We start from the raw sequence: 20501 nt of genomic DNA on the forward strand, positions 1-20501 counted from the left end.
GCAATTCTGCCGTCGCAATCACCAAAAGCAAGCGAGTCTTCACTTTCGTGATGCCATTCTCACCCTCACCTACTTTCTGTTGGCATGACAAAGTGGACAAGACTGATGTTGTCACGTTTAAACGTAGCTGACCAATGAAATGGTCGTGTTCTTCTCTAAATGTCCCCTGGGTCTTCTTAGCTGCTTTTTATAAATAGCTTTATTGATCGACATGGTATCTAGCGACTTGGTAGGAGTGAATTCCGCCAACGTGGTGAATTTTTTTCCTACTTTTAACAGCGTAGCTGTTGTAGCTGGGCGTAATGTATGGCGCGTGTGGTTTTAAAAACATGAAGAAAATGCCGAGCGCTCGTGGGCGCGGGCCTCGCGGCGGCCGCCGAGCGCGCCGGCTCAGACAGTGGCTTAGCAAAAAAAAAAAAAACAAAAAAACTGGTGAAATCCCCAAGGAGCGCCTAGCGTTTCCTCGCAACTAACAACGTCACAGGTGGCGCTACACCTGCACCACAGAACCTGTGTTCGACTCCAGGAACGCCGCGCATGCGTCGTGCACATACGCGCCGCCGCTGCGCCCCAGCTGTCGTCATGCGCTACGATGCATGTAATGCTTGGCATAGTAATACGGCGATATCGATGTGTGTGATTATGACTACTACTAGTACAGTTCAAAGCAATGACGTAACGTGTAAATAAACAATTTCAAGTTTGTTCAAATGCGGGGTAATGTGTCCTTCAGCGATCATGTAGAAAGAAATCCTGCAGCTTCGCTATGGTTCAAGCCTTGCAGGACTTATTGCAAGCTTCGCCAGTTTTTTTAAATGCAGTTGCCAGAGTGAGTGCACCTTAGACACCTTGGTTTCTCCCGTTGCCATCAATAGACGTATCGCAAAAAACAAGTCAAAAATCAAACTTTTATAGAAGGCAGAGAGGGTGTCATCATGCAGTGAACGTGCTATGCCTAGTTAATTTTCAATTAACCAATGGTACCGTTGCGGCCACTGCCCTGTTCTTATACATATTACCAGCTAACCCACTTATCGAAAAAATCTCCAGCAGGTTGTTGATGCTATCTTATCCGGAGAAAGTAACTTACAATGTCCAGGAGTCTGAGCCAGTAATTTATTTAAAATAATGTTTGAGGAAGTAGTAGCGTTCAGGAATGCGGGCACATGCATCAAAACAATCTCGTCTTTTTATCGCCTACTAGCGGTAGTACCCGGTGATGGCCGGCTGGGCCATTATACTAATGACACTAATGGGTATAACACGTGCTCATTATTTGTTAGTGGTCATAATTGGCTACACGATCATTACGGGGTACACAAGAACTCCTGCCTGCTGTAAATACATGGGCTCCTACCGGAGGCGTGTCGTGGTGATGGGAACCGTTTGATCTTGTGTTTTACTGCAACTTTCGGTAAACAATTGCACCAAGAGGGTGCGCTCAAACCAGTGAGTCAGTGAGTGAAAGCTGTTTTATTCAGCCGGTAAAGTTGGATTGGTTCCCTATTACAGGCAGCCATGTGAACAGCGGCAGCCTTCACTCTGGAGGCCAAATGTGTTTGGACATCCCTATCGCTGCTAATCACCAGGTTCTCCCACAGCTAAGGGGTGGGAAGTGATGATAGAAGAAGCGGGAGATGGGGTTTTGCTCACACTATAATATGATAGGAGGAGGAGTGCCTCGTTTAAAGAGAACTTGCATTCTGCAGGAGGTTGCGTTGGGAACAAACGATGGAGTCGGACTGGTAAAGGGAAGGTAATCTTACTTATAGGAAGTGTTATCTACACAGGTATGAACAATGCTCATGAACAAGTTTTATGAATGAACAAGTATGAACAAGTTTTATGATAAATGACACGGGCTCCTTCCGGAGGCGCGTGGTTCCATAAAGTGCCAGCAGATAGCGAGCGCGTGCAAGCATACGCGAACGCGTGAAAATACAACGGAATTCCGCTTCCATAGAGATGCAAATTTCAAAATCTCTATGGCCTTTTTATCCGCATGTTATGACAACACCCTCAAAAGGAGTTTTGGGCAATTACATTGGCACCATTTGCAAGTAAAAAGAACTGGATGTATCAACAGGCTTTGTGGTTATTAAGGAATGGGGAAAAACCCACACTTTTCATGAAATTCTGCTTGCATCTATACGGTGGGTGTCGTAGAAAAATCTTGTACAGAAGTGTTTGGATACCTGAGTCAGTTACCTATCTCAGCAAAAACCAGTTGAATAGCTCAAATGGCGTGCGATAAAAAAATGAATATCTAAAAACAATTTCACCACTTTTCATTATCTCTGTGGTGTAAATTTTGAAAGTTTCAGCAATATTGAGCACCAACACCATAATCACAATGTGCTCCTGAAATTTGAAGCCGTTTGAACAAGCAGTTCAGCTAGGCGTGGACATCACCTGTTAGGCCTTTTCGGCTATTCAGGCATGTCATTTTAAAGCATTTTATTCGCCCTTTCACCAGCGTCGCAGGACGAAATCCCTAAAATTGGTTTTGTGCATTGGTATGGCTAACATGTATCACCAGAAACCAAGAGGATGAATGCGCGGAACTTTTATCAGAGGATTTTTAAGCGCACCCTATTGGTTCCGAAGTGCAGAATCAGTCAAATATTGTTTGTCAGGGCACAACCTTAAAACTAATTTTGAGATATTCTTAAGGGCTCCATATATCAGCATAAAGCCCTTGAAAATGTGAACGGGTGAAGGAGGTAATCACGACTTTAAGAAAATACAATTTCTTCCTTTCTCTCGGTTAGGAGTACAATATCCAAAAATCTCCCCTTAGTGAGACTCTACGCCATGTCGCAAATGTACTCCTGAAATTTCAAGTCTCTAGATGTAGCAGTTTTCGCTGGGCGCTTATCAGTCAGTCAGTCAGTCACTCAGTCAGTCAGTCAGTCAGTCAGTCAGTCAGTCAGTCAGTCAGTCAGTCAGTCAGTCAGTCAGTCAGTCAGTCAGTCAGTCAGTCACTCAGTCAATCACTCAGTCAGTCACTCAGTCAGTCAGTTGGGCACTTCATTTTATACGTATAGATTAAGCCGGTTCAAAATAAACCAACATGATGTTAAGATATGTGGAATGTTCTGTCCGCTTCAGCAATTATCAAGCACAAGCAGAAGCTGTTTGTAGACGGGATGTGATTTGTTGTACACTCAGGTGCCCACCGACTCTCGACGCCAGGCCTGATCGGGTCGGGGGGCCGGTCGAAGCAAGAAAAGCCTACTTACCTGGTACTGGGGCCTCGTGGATCGCCGAGGACGAGTTTCCAGGGTGAGGTGCGGGAGTTGTACTGCGCTCGTAGTGACCCCTGCCACCAACCCAAGCTGGTGCAGATGGGACATGCAAATTGCTGAAAGCTGCCTAGACGCTTCAGCAAGCGCTAGATTGCTTCTCCCACCGACGCTTCTCCGGCTCCCGATCAGCGAGCGCCGTCTCGCACAAGCGAGGCTTACAATCTTTGAATACAGTTACCCACTTCATCCTTCGCCCCTCCCCAGGTATCACGTTAGCCGAGATGGCCGGGGATTTTTTTTTTTTTCAATACGTAGATTTACGTGCCGAAGCTGTTACGCGCGTTGCAGTAAAACGCTACAAGTTACAATAGAGCACATTGAGATCTTTTGCGAGCGCCTAAAAGTCGACCCATAAGGGCTGCTACTGTTGTTCTCCTCCATCAGAAAAAAATGGTCTCTTTTGCCGGAAGTCGACGCCGCATCTTCTAGTTTAGTAGAAATTTAAAATGGGTCAGAAGGGGATACTGACAGATTACATGAGTGAATCGGGTAAAAAAAGGAAGAATCTTATGCGGAACGGGCCCATATCCCTACTCAGTTGCCTCAATATACCTACCGAACGCCTCGAAAGTCCGAAGCCATTCGCTGTACGTAAGCGCGCGTAGTCCACTCATTTGCGAAACCAAGCAAAAGAATACATTGCCACAGCAACTGCCTAATAAACATATTTGATCAAATTATTTCCTTCTTACTCGGTTCACAGTGGTGCTTGTGCCAAGATGACACTTGCATAGCGACGGGAGTTCTTTTATTGCGTAATTTGCAGCAGACCAATCAGATACGCGGCAGATTTTCAATGAATTTTTCAAGCCTTTACGAAGACAAAAACCTATCGAGGAACTTCATGAGTATTTCAGTTTTCACTAGATTGTTTCGCTTCGGTAAGCAAATGTCTCGGTTATGTGTGAGTATTTTGAAGTATTTTTCTTTCATGAGAGCTCGACACCACAATCTAGTTTTACCCACCGAATTCACAGATGTATTCTGAGTCTGGCCATAATGAAAGGCTGCGGATTAATTTAGATTTAGTGTTCTTTCATGTGCGTAAAGATATGGTGAACAAATGAAGTATTATTTCTCGTTTCCAGCTGATAAGTACCTGACCGAAATTGGGAAACCCATCTGCGGACTCATTATTAGTGGTAGGGCGCTTTTGCCACTGAGCCTACGCGGAGGTTTTCTGAGTACGCACACGGCGGGCTTCATGACCCTGTTTTTCGGATTTGGTTACTTTGTCTCCGACGGCATTAGCAGAATTCGGCTTGCGCTACAGTGTTTCGTTCTTTCGTTAGAACAAAAGAGACATTGGCTTAAAGTAACGCCGCTGGTAGCTTGCAAAAGTACATCAGAAAAAAAACTGTGACAGTTTTTGCGGCTTAGAACTTTGACTATAACATGATCATTTAATGTGTTAAACTAATCACAGCCACTAAGGCAAGAGCATGAATGATCCCTTTAGTGTACTGACAAGAGCTGATTCCAAATAAAAAACAATTATATCAAGCTATTTTCAACTCGCCCAGCGAACCAGTGCATTCCGCTACTGGTTCCGTAATTGCCAAAAGCTAATGTTTTTTTAGTGCGCCAGAGATTGAAAAGAGACATAGGCATAGGCAAGTGGTGCTACGGTATTTTGAAGCGTAATTAGTTTTAGTGCCCACTGGCTTATGAGTAGCCCTCCAGGTTATAGTTGCTTACACATCTTGGATCTGCCGAGAAGTTAAGCTGCCAGAAAAAAAACCATTAAGTTCAGCCACCAATCTTTGAACTCACATTACTTACTCAATGACATGGTGGACATGATAGACAATTTACTACTGGATACTTGCGTCTTAGAACTGCTCACAGAGATATTAACAATCCTTGTGCGTAAAAATGCTATGTGATTGATTTTCCGCTTTGGAAGTTTGCACCATGTCATATATGCGTCACCATACCAGGAGTCCAGTGACTGACAACAATCAAGTGACAGAAAACTCCGCAGAATATACTAAGCCCCTTTTCGTGGCATTTGTAGATTACGAGAAAGTGTCTGGTTCTGTACTCACCAAAGCCATGCTAGAAGCACTAAAAGACCAGGGAATAGAGGAAACCTACACAAGACTTCTGGAAGACATATATAAGGAATGCAGGGACTGGAGAATCCTTCACAAGCAAAGCGATAAATTTCCGATCCGAAAGGGAGCAAGACAGGGATATACCATGTGGTCAGAACTATTCACAGCCCGTCCGGAAGGGCTGTTTAGAAATCTTGACTAAGAAAACATAGCATTAAGGATAAACGAGGAATACGTGAGGCATTTGAGGTTTGCAGACGCCATATTCTGGCTGCGTGAGACTCAAGAACACCTGTAAACAATGCTTGAGGAACTACAATCAGAAAGCACGGCCATGGGGCTAAAAAGAAATATGAATAAATCTAAAGTAATGAGATATAAGCACGCCAATAATGTCCCCTTCAGCTTAGGAAACGAAACCCTCGAAAAGTAGAAAATCTAAAAAAATATAAATACCTTAGACGGATGGTTAGTGCTCATCCAAACCACGATAAAGAAATCCGGCACTGAATAGGTATGGGTTAGGCAGCACTCGGCAAGCACTCACAGATAATGAAAAGTAAGCTACCTCTGACACTAAAAAGAAAAATCGACAACCAGCGCATACTACCGGTTATGACATACGGCACTGAAACTTGGCGCCTTAATAAACAACTAGAAAGCTAACTCAGGTCGGCTTAACGGGCCATGGAACGAATAATGCTAGGAGTAACACTGAGCGACACAAAACCAGCTACATGGATCAAAAAAGAAAATAGAGTAGAAGATGTCTTACTTTACATACCGAAAAAGAAATGGCCTTGAGCCGGCCATCTAGTGATACGAACCGGCAACCGGAGGACACTTGGGGTAACAGAGTGGATACAAACAGGAATAAACGGGAGATAAAAATAAAACGTCCCTGTGAAGCAGTTTGCATGGATACCAAAAGATGGGTCTAGAAAAGTGGGAAGGCCATTATTCCAATGTATGGTTGAAAGAAAAAATGGGGGTAAAATGTGTACTCCAGCAGCGCAGGACAGGAAAAGTTAGAGGTCGACGGCAGAGGCCTTTGTCATCCGGTGTACCTGAGTGGGCTGATGATGATCATGACCGTACCAGGAGTAGGCGAAAATAAATTCCTCTCTGCCTGCGCTAGCCACGCGGTACTTCACACTGTAACACATCAGGTCACGTTATCTTGGCCACGTTCAGATGTATACCGACGTCTCCTTTAAGTCTGATTCGTCTGCTATCGGTGTGTGGATTCCATCGGTGGGACTAACTGTGAAAGAGAAACTTAGCCACGAGACGTCGTCCACAATCACTGAGTTACCTGCTATTAGTGTGACACTGCTCTGCACTTCCCACAGCTTTCACGTTGAGTTAACTGCTTCAATGGGTAATTTTTGTGGACATCACGGCCCGTCTTGCAATCCGTGATAAAGCCATCGTGCTGCCGGAGCTAACTTGCATGTGAGTTAAATGCTTTGTACACACTTGGACTACCAGACGGCAGCGAATAACGCTTGAGCGGCTGCCACGTCATTCGGGCATCCGGGAGAACGTCATCTCTGACGCAGCAGCGAAAGGGGAGCACAATCTGCTTCTGTCTGTTGCAATCCCGTATTCCAGACGGAAGTATGTACGACCGTCTCTGCACTGGGGAGGGTACTGCAGCTGTAAGCATGACAAGACGGATTGATGAGAACCTTGCCTCTGCATACGATTGACCACCAGTGCAATTTCCAGTTTCAGAGCGGCTTATTAAAATAAACTTAGAGTGTCCTTCACCTACCAATTCGTCTGAACGTGGCGGTCACTCGCAGTTTCGCGTTTAAGACAGGCTGAGCAACTCGCCATTGTGATCTGTGTGCTGTATGTAAAAAGGCCTATTTCATCTCTTGTGCTACTGCCTGCAGCATGCAACCCAGCGCAAAACAGCGAAAAGAACTCTTGTACGCTTGGTGCGAGGAAACCCTTAAGAACTGAAGCACTTTATTGGAACGTGGCGGAATCGCGCTGACGCGGCGCTAGAGAGAAAGGCTCTTGTGACTTTTAAGTGCACAACACTTCAGGGTCGGGCTTGTCGCCGTAGCTCGTCAGATGTCACGCTACCTAGCCACCGCAGTCACGTGAAGCCACGCGCCCAGAGTCTCGAGGCGTCATGCACCCAAACAGAGGCTTCGAAAAGATACGCGCTTGTCCCTCGATTCAGCCGTCCGGCCAAAATTCAAGAGGGTACTTGAACAAGGGCAGAACGCAATAAGGTATGCCCAGTTGCTAGTCAGCGCTTGTACTGTCTTTTTTTCATTCTGTCGTCCACGTCCGTGCGCTGTATCATTCAAAGGATGTATAGCCAGCTAGCCCAAATCGAAGCCTTAATTTCAACAAGAGGTTTATAACAAGGAAAAAATTTTGTTCTCAATCCAAGCAATTCTAAATGTGTAATGAGCGCTAAGGCACACCGAGACATGACAGTTACTCAATAGGAGTATTACAAAATGAACTGCTAATGCACGTAGAAACTAGCCTATCACAGTTACAACAGCGATTAAAATGTCGTACAAGAACATATTTCCTGTTCTATAGCGTTCTTTTTGTGTTCACGTGTGTGCGTGTATGTGCTTTCGTGCGGGCGAGTGTGTGCGCATGCGTGCGTGCGCGCGCGTGTGTGTTTGTGTGCGTGTGTGTGTGCGCGCGTGCGTGCATGCGCGCGTATGTGTGTGTGTGCCCGAGCGTGCGTGCGTGCGTGCGTGTGTGTGTGTGTGTGTGTGTGTGTGTGTGTGTGTGTGTGTGTGTGATTTATTTTGAAGCGAGTGAAAATTTTTTGTTCTCAATCCAAGCAATTCTAAATGTGTACTGCGCGCTAAGGCACACAGAGACAAGACAGTTACTCAACAGGAGTATTACAAACTGAACTGCTAACGTACGCAGAAACTAGCCTATCATAATCACAACAGCGATTGAAATGTCGTACAAGAAACATACTTCGTGGTCTATAGCTTTTTTTGTGTGTGAGTTTGACTTTCCATTCAAACTCCAAATCAGTAGTGTAATAAAAAGTAAACTTGCATGATAAGACTTCATTTCTACCAACCTGGGGAAGCCTGTAACTTTATAAAATCTTCCGCGTCTAGCGGCATATGAAACCTATGCGTAAAAAGGCTAGATGCCCGGCATTTAGCGTATTCAATTTCTCAGCGAAAGCATTGCTTCGAAGGTCCGCTCTACGTTTTTTTTTTTTCGTTAATATTCTATACGAAGTTTTCATTTTTTAGTCAGACAATTGTGTCAGAAATACACAGCTGTGTCATTTCCTTGTGAGCCTAACACACTTCACACGACAAAATTAGAAAATTTAAGCAAAGGTCACTGTCAGTAACTCGCCCAGAGAAAACGAGTCTCAGGGAGTGGAGTTCCCTGTCACTGGCATAATTAAATCAAACTACTTCCGCACACGATGCGGAATGTGCCGCAATTACGAAGCGCTAATCCTTAGAGTGCTTAATCGAATAAACTAGGGAAAGAGGAAGCAATAAACTAAGCGGACAAGCCGACAGAAATAGAGACCAGCGGAATGCCCTTTGGGGGATTGACTTCCAGCTACAATGTCCGCCCATTTTCCGGTGGTTTGTCAAAGTCGATCCCGTGTGGGCGCTGAGGCGCGCTCGAACGGAGTGTGGTTTGCAGTGTTCCTGCTCAGTCGCTGAGACTGAGACGCAATCCCCAAATAGAATTAAATATAATCCCGGTAGATTGAAAACACGGCGGTTTTCACTATCTATATAAACATTACTTCAACCTTTTAATTTTATTTGACGTGTCACCATGTAAACTTTGACATTGTGACTGTCTTTTTTCTTAAAGTTCAATATCATTTTTTAGGATCCACTACCAGCTACCGATAGCATCCCGCAGAGCATATTCAAATGCCGTGTCTTTACGAACACTAGAATCGCTATTTCACCTTGTGAAAAAGAAAAGGGCTCAGGAAAACAAACGAAGTGGGGGAGGGTAATGGCGTGATCGGGCCGCATTCGTCTGTTCACCACCGTAACCGTTTTAGCGTCTCATCATGTATCTGCAAACATATGTTCTCTTTCTTTTCGTGAATTCCTTTTGGTCTTAAAATTCCCCTGTACAGAACCGAACCCATGTTCATGCAGGGTGTACGACGTTAATTGGAACACTTTAAATGTTTTTCCTGGGCGAACCGGGGCTCGTTTCACGCTCAAACTTCAGACGAAGGTTTTACTTTGTGGCCTATTTTGTCTCACACCGGGAAGAACGACGGTGCTTACAGAAAGAGCATTTCCGACTATGGGAAAATGGCGGCCGATTTGGACCTGAAAGCGAGTGGAACCTGATCTTGGAACGACCTTGGAAAGGCAGAGTGAAACGGACGAGGGCGATTGGCGTTCCTTCAACGGTAGGAAGGAGCTAGATGAGGTAGCAGACGATAAGAAATTGTGAAAGCAGGTGAGTAGACAAATTCAGCGTTTAGTGGCAACGATGAACCGCGGGAATCTTTTATTATGATTCGTATCAGCTGTTATGCAACTATTTGTGATTATTGTAAACTAAAGACGAAACAGATTTTCTGATCGTCTGCTACCTGATTTGCTCCTTCTTACCGTGAATCCCCGTCGTCCGTTTCGCTCTGCTTACGCCAGGTGGCGCCGTCGTTCCAAAATGAGCCTGCACTGGCTTGCACGTCCAAATCGGCCACCATTTCCAAGAGGCGAAAAGTTTTTATTTATTTTCAGAATAAACAGGCAACTGCCATCGTCGTTCCCTGCGTCAAACAAAATGGACCATGAAATGCGACGTTCGTGGGAAGTTTCAGCGCGAACCTAGCAGCGGTTCACCAAGGAAAGTTTTTTAAAGTGCTCCAGTAGTGGTCGTAGCCCCCTGTGTATCAAAGACGGCCGAGTCCTTTCCATATGGAGGGGAAAAGCGAAAACGCCCGTGTGTCTTGATTTCGGGGTACGTTAAATATCCGCAAGTGCACTAAAATATTCCGGAGCCCTCCACTACAGCGCGCTTCATAATTCGGGTGTTGATTCGGTGCGGTAAACCCTAAAAATGTTATTTTGTATTTGAATTCATAAAACAATGTTCTCTCACGGTTATGATACTCCGTTATGCGAAATTTCGGCGCAGCTGTTTAGCTAGTTTGATATTGCAGAATATGTTGAGGCGAAGAATTTGAGGCAGACATACATGGGCAACGACCGCAAGCCTCTGCTTCAGCGGGGCGAATTGCAGAGAGAGAGAAAAGGTAAAGGAAAGGCAGGAATGTTAACCAGGCTACGGCCTAGTATGCTATCCTGCACGGGGGAAAGGGGAACAAGGAGAAAAAAAAAGAAAAACAGAGAAAGAAGGGGAAAGGGACAGACATAGCGTAGAGTGGTGGCTAGCGGTAGGACACTATAGACAAACAAGTTCAGTGAGTTCATACAGCGTAGCATTTTGCGCTACAGTCTTCTGTGCAATTCCGTTCCTCTCAACGATGCTGCATAGCTGCGCTTCGGCGGCGCGCATCTCTTAATTCTGCCGTAGGCGGCGCTGAGCCTCTGCTCGGGCTAGTGTTGCAGGAACTCTAGCTGTGGCAGATCGTTTAGCTGCAGTGGCAGGTGAAGCACTTGCTTTGCCTGAGGAAGTCATCGCGTCACCGGCAAACGCAGCGAGCTGCTCCGGCGTTATCTCGTAGCAGATCGCCGCCGCTGAGCACGTCTCGCGCGGCACCTCCGCCATACCGGCTTGCACCTAACACACCCACCATAGTCTCCTCCTCCTATTTCTTCCAGCTCTATCCCCTCGGTGTCGTATTCGTTCTCTCGCTTACAACGTGCCACCACGGCGAGGGACGCCGTGAAACCATAGGAACGGCTTCCGTAGGCGCCAGATATATATACACACACACATATATATATATATATATATATATATATATATATATATATATATATATAAATCTAGAAAAAGATAAACTCACAAAGCGCGCAGAAATAGTATAAGTAAAGAGTCGGATACACCGCAAGAACAATAACAAACAATGTTTACTTACGTAGCGGCAACGGGACTTGCCTTCATCAGAGTAAAGTTACATGATTTTGCTACATGATTACATGATTTTGTGGGTTCGGTCCAGAGTGGGGACCGAACCCACGCCTCTCGATTAGATACAGTTGTGGTAAATATAAATACCCCAGAAAGTGAAGGAGAACACAGTCGCCCAGATAGCCGAATTGGTAAGGCATTCGAGATCTAATCGAAAGGCGTGGGTTCGGTCCCCACTCTGGACGCGTGTTTTTCTTTCTTTCTTTCTCACGTATTAATAAAAAAAATAATGTAACGTCACTAACGGTAAAAAATTGTCTAACCATTCCCCTATGCCTTCTTTGGCCTTGTAGACTGCCGGCATTTCTTTCTGTATATATATATATATATATATATATATATATATATATATATATATATATATATATATATATATATATATGCGTGTGTGTGTAGCGTGGCTTTGCTTCGTGCTGTCCTGGACGACATCATCAAAATATATCGCTTCACATTCAACCATCGTTCCTGTCATTCGTCCTGCTGCCACGTAACATTTTGGTAAGTGCGAAGTACATGCCCATACCGACATTCAAGCATTTCCCACCTCTGCTATTCAGGCGTTTTCCTGAGGTTTCCTGGATTGCATCGGTTTGCTCCAGCCCCGGATGGACACGTCCACTTCCCCAGCCCCATGTCCCCAGCCGATAAACCGCCGCGACCAGTCCAGGAGTAACCCGCTGTGAGCAGAACCGACGACGATGCCGCTCCCCCGCCCGGCGCATCCCCAAGGGCCTTCGTCGCTTCAGCTGCATTGACGGTCATCACTGTTTTTGGGTCGTGGTTAATCGAGCTCGTCCCCTTCATCCGTGGTGGCATGAACTTCCTCACTGTTTATAGTCATCTTATTTTTTTATTCCACGCACTCGCCCATCCATTACGCCCTCGCCCGGGACAGTCGACGCTTCGACGAGTGGGCCATGTCCCGAAGAGAAGACGAAGATGACAAAGTTGTGTACGTTGCGCGTGGCTTTGCTTCGTGCTGTCCTGGACGACATCATGTACATATATCGCGTCACATTCAACGATTGCTCCTGTCATTCGTTCTGCTGCCACGTAACAATATATAAATAAATTACCGTTACCGGTTCATGCCGAAACGGTTCGACCCTCCGTTGTTGATATTGCACAGTCAGTGCAATTCAGGCCTGTTTTTTCTTTCACGTACCCTCGCACCCGGTAGCGCACCCGGTAGCGCAACTTCGCACCCGGTAGCGCACTTTCCCCTCCGGACAATTGAACACTATCACGCTCTATGTAACAACAGGGAAAATGAATGAGCACAAATGTAGCAATGCTATGTTGCTGCTGGAAGTGCAAGCGCAGTGCAAGCTGACCAAACGAAATGTCATTCTCGGCAGCTTGCAGGGGATATAAAACGACTTTGCCCTTCCATAGCTGCGACTTTATTGGAGCAATCAGGCTGCAAGAGTGCTCCACTGCGCAACAGTGAAAGCCCACACCCAATGTGTGGGAAGTTTTTCCACTTCATAATTTGTTTAAAAGTTCCGACACCTTCAAATTGGTAATACTTCACAAGTGTGACCGCAGGAGCTGCTCAGTGGCTCGATCTTGCTTCCCCACGACCGTTTTTCCAAAGTAGATGGAAATCGAGAACGACCGTGTATCAAAATTTTGATACATGTTTAATATCACCACTTGGTTAAAATAAGTGCCGGCCTGCAACATAAGCTGTGGCTCGGAGCAGAGATATAGCACGGGGCATTAAATGCGCCAGTTTTATTCAAATGTGTTTACACAGGAAACAACAAAAAAGAAAATGCGAATCACGTTGTTTTAAAAAATTACACAAAAGGTAACTAAAACCAAATGAGTAAAAAACAAGCACCAAACCTTGGTAATTGCTCTATACTTTTCTTTGCCCTGCCTTTCACAACCAAACGTGTCATGAATGCGAAAGAAGTGGGTTCTGTGGTCAGTTTTTGAAGACAGTACAGTGACAAGTTCCTTTTTTTACAGATACAAATAAGGACAGATTTGTCAGGGAAAAATGTTCATGTGCGCACTTAATCCCTTGGCAAGAAACTGCAGCCCTCAACGTTCTCTTGGAAGCAGAAGCAGTAATAAAGCAGATGACCCGTGCAGAAAGGCAGGCCGGTACCTCACGCTGTCTCATTCGCCCAGCGATCATCTTTTCTGCTTGTTCTGTAGTTTTGTCTCTTTGAGGTATGCTTTTTTTCGAAGGTGCACTTGTACTGACTGCCCAACGCGCTACATTACTTTTACGGCTACTCGTTCCGGAGGGGAGTACTGCTGTGAACGAATTAAAGAGCGTCTAACCAAAAAAGTCCCATCTCATGCTGCGCGCGTCAAATTTCCCTTTCATTTTGTGACAGCATAGTCTCTTATAAGATTACGCTATGCAGCACATGGAACGAGGACCGGGGTTAAGGCGGTACGATGACATACTGATTGTAATGCACACATCCGTTATAGCTATCGCAAAAAGGAATAGCAGTTGTCAGAGCAATAATGCAGTGACTCAGCGTTAACTAAAGGTTCCTTTTAACAAAAGTGTGGCTAACACATTCGTGAAGGTGACAGCTAACAAATTGTTCAGTGGGACCAAATAATTTAATTCATTGGTAGTATTAATGTGCCTGTTGTAAGATTTTTCTGTTTTGGTACCAACATAAAAGAATGTGCCCCATTGGTATTAAGCGCTGGTATTTGAACGCGCCAGTGCCCGGAAGTAAATGTAAGGCTTCAAGGTAAGCTTGATGGGCGATTCCATAGCGACGTTTGCGATATCAACAAAAAAGGAAAGGGCAGAAAATATATCCCACCGTCATATCTCTTGGCGGTGGCTTAATGAATAGCCGCTAGGACAACACAAAGTCTGGGCGAGAAAGTAGGTGGCAAATCGTCGAGTGTTCACCTGTTTTTCTAATATCTAGTAATTGTTTAAAGATTGCTGTACAATTGCGCCACTGCCCTTGGGGAATAGCAGCATTTTGAATGTTTGTTTATATTTTGATGTCACTGTCGTTTTAAACTGCTATATGTTTTTTTTCTAATTGCAGGGATAATTCAACTCATCGAACCGGAACTAACCGGAACGAAATGATTTCGCGACTGGACCACAACCGTATCCGAAACGCTATGCTTTACGGTTCGACACACTGATATATATGATATATTCTTTATCTGTTTCAATGACCTACTGCATCATCCGCTTTGCTTTCATTGGCATTCTTGACTTCCAATCCTTATTTCTGTATTATTTCAACGAGCCCCTCATTTCCCATTCTGATTCGCTACATGCATAGCCAGTGTCTCTGTTCTGGCAGTCTTGGTGCCAGAGGGCGCTTCAGAGGGTCCAAGGCTTGTCAACCACTCTCGACATATCGTAGACGCTCGAGTCACGACCCGGGGGTAAAAAAGGTCTCCTTCACCCCGAGTAGTCCGAGTGGCGCTGGCTACCAACCTTAAGCGTGGCGCACGTAGACCCTAGCACGATATTTCCGTCAAGTATAGAGTAACACTATGCCTTCAGCGACTCCGGCTTCATATCTGCGGCTGCCATGTCCACCATGATTGACAGAGCCGGCCGGTTCGAACCTCCTATGTCCAGGCATCAAAATTTCACTTCTTTTCTTGGGAACTTCTCAGCCATTCTTAAACAACATAACACAATTAATGGTTTTACTGAGGGAGAGGGAGAACAAACTTTATAATCCGCACGGCTGAGGTCCAGGTCACAACGATTGCCTTCCGCCGGGTCTGCGTAGGGTTCATAACATTTGCACGGATCCGGTGGGCATGCTCACATAATGATTGCAGGCAACCCTGTCGGTTTCCACTCGGCGGGGAAGACAGCCGAAGTTATCAGGATGCCGCCGATACAATGGATGGGTATATGGAGGGTTGAAAGAATTTTAAATCTGGATGAGAGTTCGGTGGTTAGAGTAAGCAGGTGGAAGAGGACGGTGACCAGAGCACCAGTGGGTGTGGCGAAAAATGAGATAGGAGTTGAGTGAGAAGTGTGGCACGGAGGATTATACCAATACCTGGAAGGCCGCGGCAGAAAGGTAAGACAGAGAGGCTTCACTTCTCTCAATGCAGTTTAGTTAATTTGCGCTTCAAAGAGTACCTGAAACACTTCAACCTTTAATCTGAAAACATGATTTTATAATTTCACGTATATTGTTTAGTATTACAGTTCATTCAACGCAGACAGTTCAGTTTCACAGCCTTGAATGACGTCTAATAAAAGCCGATGACAGCCACCAGACCAGAAATTATATGAAAATGATTTCTACACTACGATCATTTTCTAGCCCAACTACACCGTCAGTTGCGGAATCAATGGTTGTTAGAGAAATCAAACGTACTGTTCCACAAACATCCACGTCAAACCAAACAATCTGTATCCTGCTTTTTGTTTATTTGCGACTTCGAGAACGCGTTTGTTATCTGATTCGACGGCGCCTGTCAAACTTTCAGTCGTAGTTATGTGTTGACCAAGAGCCGAAAGTCATCGATCGTTACCAAAAATTCAGCGAAAGAAGCTTATTGCTATTTAGTACCATTTACAGTCGGGTCATACAAACAATGAAATTCCGGGTGAATTTGCTGACTTCCGGTTGCTTTTTGTTTTCAGTAGAAGTCGTTATAGTTAATGTTGAAAGACAAAAAACTGTAATACAATACAGAACACAACAAAATAAACCTGAAATAGGACCTGTAACGAGCCTTGGAAGGCAGCCTCATCTTGCGCGGTATTTTTGCACACAAAGCAACAGAATGTACGCTCATGTGCGCGCGCAGCAACGTCCAGCGAAAAGTGCGCTTCCATTTCGTCGAAAAAACTGTGAATGGGCGAACACGCCTTCTCGTTCAAAACAAACTCGACTTCGCGTCACACAATCAAAGAGTAAGACCTGCTCAGTAATGAGGTTACTGATATTTTCTGGCATCGATCCCTTCTGCAGACGAACTGACTGACGAAGGCTGGTGGATTTATATTAAAATGACAATCTGATATGCCCCTAGCCCTATGCAGTAAGCGTCGTCATTGAACTTCCACATGAAGGTGGCGATATGTTGATCGCTTGATCAGAAAGCTTTTCTTCAGCGCACCCGGCATGACAGCTATTAAGTATTTTCGTGATCACACCATCACTCCTTTTCTTATATCCACCCTGCTATGCTGTCCGTTTCGTCCTCTCATGTGTTTTAGATTTTGACATGAAAAAGGCCGCTGGAGAAGCCGTAGTGGACGCTACTTCGGTTTACCCCACATATGAACTTACCAAAAGCCCACACAAAAACAGTCATACTTTTAAAATTTAAAGTTTAAAGCAATGCTTTCGGAATTTACTTCAGAACTGCAGCATCCACTGCAATCAATGAAAGCAACTACCGTATTTACTCACATAATGATCGCATTCGGGTAATGATCGCTCCACTGAAGTTCGTCGTCAAAATACGACTTTATTTTATTTCCCGCGCAATGATCGCACTCTGAACTTGCCGCAGTCATATGTCGTATGTGTGCCAAGTCTATCTGACGATGGTCGGGCTTACCTAGGTTTCATCCTCTTACAAAGCGAACATGGGATACGTTATTGCCGCAGACTTGCCGCTATTATCGAAATCGGTAAGCATGAGTTCATTAATGTGGCGGGAGAAACTCTCGCTAAACGCACATAATGCACTCATAAGACAAAGAAAAAAACGCAGCTAGCTTGCTGCTTCGGCAGCCGTGTCATGTTTTGATGTCCCGCACTGTGACAACCGCACTTATTGGTCGACCTGTTGTCCCCTCGCAGCGAATTCGTTCCGGCGCGTTCCGTAATTCACAAAAAAAACTGCATTTGGCGTCACCTTGCAACGCGGCTGGCGGTGGTCTGGGGAGTTTTGATGTTTTTTTATTTATTATGTTTGTTACGTTCATGAGACCGATCGTAAAAATTCTGACCTGCAATTTGCTTGCGTTTTCTGCGCTGAAACGTTTTTCGCGAAAAATTTACCTTGCGTAATGAACGCACCCCTAAATTTGCATCATATTTTTAGAAAAAAAAGAAGTGCGACCATTACACGAGTAAATACGGTAGTAACGCCCTTGTTCGCACAGGAGAGGCTATAGCGCGCACTTAACAGCGGGGATCTCCGTGCGATCATTTGTTAGAGAACAATTCCTTCCTGCGAGTCAATTGCCATCTGTATGAAGTCCCGGCCACAAGAGGATTCACCTGCAAGCTCGGCGGTGAAAATATAATAATACTAGGTAAACTAGCATTGGAAAGTTTAGCAGTAGAAATTTGGAACGGATGTCGAAACCCTCCGGTCGCGAAATCAAGGTTGAAGCTACAGCCTGTCAAAGCAGCGCCATCGGCCACTTTATTAAACTTCTGGCAATCGTGTTACGATCCATTTCAGACATCGCCAGTTTCTTTGTGCCCTTGTGAAAAAACCGCAGAGACGAAAAATAGCGTCAACATAGCGTCTTACAACACACGTCAGCAATGTTTTTACTAGTTCTTATAGTGCTCACTGACTTCCCATAAGCAGAGCTTTTGAACACTGACTTGGGGCATGCATAGAGCCCCGAAAAGTGCCAAATCTTGGTCAGTCAATATTCTAAAGCGTTCCTGTAAAGAGTACTGCAGAAGTACACATACACAACATGCTGGTAGTCACCAAAAAGGAAATATCATTGGCGATTGGCGCCGCTGAACTTTAGTGCTGTTTTTTCTTGCCCTGTCGCAAAGGCGAGTGAAGTAATTGCTGCATATTACTACCCTTGTCTACCGTAGAACAATCTCTTTAAGTGGCTGCCTCGACCTATGGGAACCCGCTCTGAGGAACACCACCCACGCTAGAGAGGCTTAACGACCTCTCACTCCCTTTAACTTTGTCCTGCACATTAATAAAGTTTTTCATCCTCCTTCTCCTCCGCGAGGCACGCACGCACGAGCGCTTGGCATTTTTTTTTTGTTTTTTTTAATTAACCGCTGCGATGGCTCAGTGCAAAAGGCCAGTAAGGGCTGCTGAACACGAGGACGCCGGTTCGATTCCCGGCCGCGGCGGCCGCTTTTCTGATGGCGGCGACGAGCAAAAACGCCCCTGGGTACGAAATTCTGGCATGCGTTTAAGATCCCCAGGTGGCCAAAATTAATCCTGAGCCCTCCACTACTGCGTACCTCATCGCCTGCGTTGCGTCGGCGCGTTAAACCTACAATCAATCAATCAATCAATCAATCAATCAATCAATCAATCAATCAATCAATCAATCAATCAATCAATCAATCAATCGGCTTTTTTAACAGCAGGGCGGTCATCGCAATCTTGGCCGATCTCCCTGAGTGGGTATGCTTGGCTTGACAAACGTGCGCAGGGGACGCTGGGCGGTTGTCGAGAGGCACGCATGCACGAGCTTTAAGCATTTTCCTCGTTTTGCTAACTGTCGGGCGGCCGCCGCGAGGCCCGTCCTCACGTGTGCGCGCTCGGAAATTTGTTGGTATATTCAACTACGGACACGAAAAATTACGATTTGCTAAAAAGCTTCGCTGTTGAAAAATGATGCAAGCAAAAGACATACATATATAACGGGCATCCAAGAAACTAAAATCGAAAAAAAAGACGGCATCCAGACCGTGGTGGGAATTTTAATAGCCGCTTTAGCGTATGTGTAAGCCATCCCGTTACAACATCGTGGGGAGGGGGAAGGAAAGCTGTATTTTTGTCAAGAATGGTATTGGAAGTGAAGTAAAAAAGGCTTTATTTTTTCGCGAAGCGGGCAGGCTCGTGATTTGTGATTTTAATATTGCGTTTTGAATTTCATGTGTGCTTTATGTCGAACCCGAACATATCGAACTCCAAGGAGGCTGCGAAATAGCTCGATGCATCGATAATTCTACACATAAAATATGCCCGCCTGAATATTATCTGATAACTCCGCACATCACTGAGAGCTTTCCGAGATTGGGACAAGCTCTAGCTTGCCAATTTGTTCCTCAAAGCACGGAAATTCCAAAGCACAGCGTGACGACCACCGCACTTTATTCAACATGAAAAAAGTCTGTGAAATTCGCTTGCTTCTTCTTCTGAGTCACAAAGTTCACTAGGCTATATTGAAGCTTACTAACGCCGTGCAAATGAGAAAATCCGACGTTGTCCACTGTGCCAGAACAGTGGCTAATCTGAAAGCTGAAACAAGCTCGGCTGCAATAGGCGGTTGGGAACGTTGTCAGGGCCGCTAGTAGGGCCGATTCTTCGGCATCGGGGATATCCGCCACAGCCTACTCATATGAACTCGTTTGTCGTTGTGTCATTCGGAATGGCGCATGGGAATGCTGACATCCTCTACATTCACTCGAGGGTCTCAACGCCGTCCTCATTGGTATCCGAACAACTTTCGTCTGGAGCCGCGCAACAAAACCACTTTGCACCACACACGCTCAGGAACGGCCGGATCATGGTCGTGCTGCTTACGCCTGTACGTCAGGTTTGATGCAGCATCGCGCTCAACAACGCTGCAAATTATTTCCAATACCTCCGCAACCGACATCTTGTAACCGGTCTGTACACTTCGAATGATATCCGCTTTAGTTGCTAAATCGAAAATGGACCCGAAAGGCGTGCCACCGACAAATAAAGAAAAAAGGCCCCACAGGTATTAATTTTCCCATTGGTACGCAACTTTGCGAGTCAAAGGAACCACAGTTTTAATGGCCGGATAATTCGTTCCATACCAAAGGACCAACCTTTCATACAGTACATTTCGTTTCGTTGCTCGCAACACTTGAAAAACTTCTTATAATCCCAAACTAGCCTTACAGGGATTGGGTGGAATTTCCATGCAACTTCCCCTTGGTTACCTTGCACGACGTGAGCATAACGGGGTTCATTATTGCAGTACCGTTTATCACCGTTGCACACCAAGATAGGCTACGCCACGCGAAGGAAATTATGAGCTATTGTTATCGGAGGAAAGGATATACTTAAAAATGCCCCCCCCCCCTATTTTTTTCTTTTTTGGAAAACGCTTCAGCAGCAAGTGTAAGTA

Source organism: Haemaphysalis longicornis, unplaced genomic scaffold (assembly GCF_048455015.1).
Source record: "Haemaphysalis longicornis isolate Haplotype H1 unplaced genomic scaffold, Haemaphysalis longicornis Haplotype H1 scaffold_2, whole genome shotgun sequence".
NCBI lineage: Eukaryota > Metazoa > Arthropoda > Arachnida > Ixodida > Ixodidae > Haemaphysalis > Haemaphysalis longicornis.